Source organism: Oncorhynchus masou, chromosome 31, assembly GCF_036934945.1.
Source record: "Oncorhynchus masou masou isolate Uvic2021 chromosome 31, UVic_Omas_1.1, whole genome shotgun sequence".
NCBI classification, from domain to species: Eukaryota; Metazoa; Chordata; class Actinopteri; order Salmoniformes; family Salmonidae; genus Oncorhynchus; species Oncorhynchus masou.
In genome coordinates this window covers 1,783,767-1,786,266 of record NC_088242.1, presented here as the reverse complement: position 1 = coordinate 1,786,266, position 2,500 = coordinate 1,783,767, and positions in this window count along the sequence as shown.

The window sequence follows — 2,500 nt, the reverse complement described above, 5'->3', positions numbered from 1 at the left end:
CAGTTTAGTAGAGGAGGGGGTAGAGACCAGGGGACAGACTAGAGCTGTACTAGTATGAAGAGGAGAAGGGCAGTTTATAGTAGAGGAGGGGGTAGAGACCAGGGGACAGACTAGAGCTCTAGTAGTATGAAGAGGAGAAGGGCAGTTTATAGTAGAGGAGGGGGTAGAGACCAGGGGACAGACTAGAGCTGTAGTAGTATGAAGAGGAGAAGGGCAGTTTAGTAGAGGAGGGGGTAGAGACCAGGGGACAGACTAGAGCTGTAGTAGTATGAAGAGGAGAAGGGCAGTTTAGTAGAGGAGGGGGTAGAGACCAGGGGACAGACTAGAGCTCTAGTAGTATGAAGAGGAGAAGGGCAGTTTAGTAGAGGAGGGGGTAGAGACCAGGGGACAGACTAGAGCTGTAGTAGTATGAAGAGGAGAAGGGCAGTTTAGTAGAGGAGGGGGTAGAGACCAGGGGACAGACTAGAGCTGTAGTAGTATGAAGAGGAGAAGGGCAGTTTAGTAGAGGAGGGGTAGAGACCAGGGGACAGACTAGAGCTGTAGTAGTATGAAGAGGAGAAGGGCAGTTTAGTAGAGGAGGGGTAGAGACCAGGGGACAGACTAGAGCTGTAGTAGTATGAAGAGGAGAAGGGCAGTTTAGTAGAGGAGGGGGTAGAGACCAGGGGACAGACTAGAGCTCTAGTAGTATGAAGAGGAGAAGGGCAGTTTAGTAGAGGAGGGGTAGAGACCAGGGGACAGACTAGAGCTGTAGTAGTATGAAGAGGAGAAGGGCAGTTTAGTAGAGGAGGGGGTAGAGACCAGGGGACAGACTAGAGCTCTAGTAGTATGAAGAGGAGAAGGGCAGTTTAGTAGAGGAGGGGGTAGAGACCAGGGGACAGACTAGAGCTGTAGTAGTATGAAGAGGAGAAGGGCAGTTTAGTAGAGGAGGGGGTAGAGACCAGGGGACAGACTAGAGCTGTAGTAGTATGAAGAGGAGAAGGGCAGTTTAGTAGAGGAGGGGTAGAGACCAGGGGACAGACTAGAGCTCTAGTAGTATGAAGAGGAGAAGGGCAGTTTAGTAGAGGAGGGGGTAGAGACCAGGGGACAGACTAGAGCTCTAGTAGTATGAAGAGGAGAAGGGCAGTTTAGTAGAGGAGGGGGTAGAGACCAGGGGACAGACTAGAGCTGTAGTAGTATGAAGAGGAGAAGGGCAGTTTAGTAGAGGAGGGGGTAGAGACCAGGGGACAGACTAGAGCTCTAGTAGTATGAAGAGGAGAAGGGCAGTTTAGTAGAGGAGGGGGTAGAGACCAGGGGACAGACTAGAGCTGTAGTAGTATGAAGAGGAGAAGGGCAGTTTAGTAGAGGAGGGGGTAGAGACCAGGGGACAGACTAGAGCTCTAGTAGTATGAAGAGGAGAAGGGCAGTTTAGTAGAGGAGGGGGTAGAGACCAGGGGACAGACTAGAGCTCTAGTAGTATGAAGAGGAGAAGGGCAGTTTAGTAGAGGAGGGGTAGAGACCAGGGGACAGACTAGAGCTGTAGTAGTATGAAGAGGAGAAGGGCAGTTTAGTAGAGGAGGGGGTAGAGACCAGGGGACAGACTAGAGCTCTAGTAGTATGAAGAGGAGAAGGGCAGTTTAGTAGAGGAGGGGGTAGAGACCAGGGGACAGACTAGAGCTGTAGTAGTATGAAGAGGAGAAGGGCAGTTTAGTAGAGGAGGGGGTAGAGACCAGGGGACAGACTAGAGCTGTAGTAGTATGAAGAGGAGAAGGGCAGTTTAGTAGAGGAGGGGGTAGAGACCAGGGGACAGACTAGAGCTCTAGTAGTATGAAGAGGAGAAGGGCAGTTTAGTAGAGGAGGGGGTAGAGACCAGGGGACAGACTAGAGCTGTAGTAGTATGAAGAGGAGAAGGGCAGTTTAGTAGAGGAGGGGGTAGAGACCAGGGGACAGACTAGAGCTCTAGTAGTATGAAGGAATGAAGGAATGCTGTTCATCTTCTAGTGTAATTACACCAATTTAAATCAGCTCTGCCCTCCTGCCTGCCCTCCTGCCTGCCTGCCTGTCCCCACCATAGACACTCACACACATTGACTGCAGAGGCCTATGGGGATAGAGCTGGAGAAACATAGACATCTACAAGAGAAAGTGAGGTGGCAGTAGGAGAGAGAGAGACATCCCATTGCCCTTTATGGTGGTAGGGTATTAGGGTGAGAGAGAGGGCTCTGGGTTCTCTCTGTCTAGGTTAGTCTGGTCTGGAGAGAGAGAGAGAGAGAGGTCTTGTCTCTGTCTGTCTAGGTTAGTCTGGTCTGGAGAGAGAGAGACATCCCATTGCCCTTTATGGTGGTAGGGTATTAGGGTGAGAGAGAGAGGGCTCTGGTTTCTGTCTGTCTAGGTTAGTCTGGTCTGGAGAGAGAGAGAGAGAGAGAGGTCTTGTCTCTGTCTGTCTAGGTTAGTCTGGTCTGGAGAGAGAGAGACATCCCATTGCCCTTTATGGTGGTAGGGTATTAGGGTGAGAGAGAGAGGG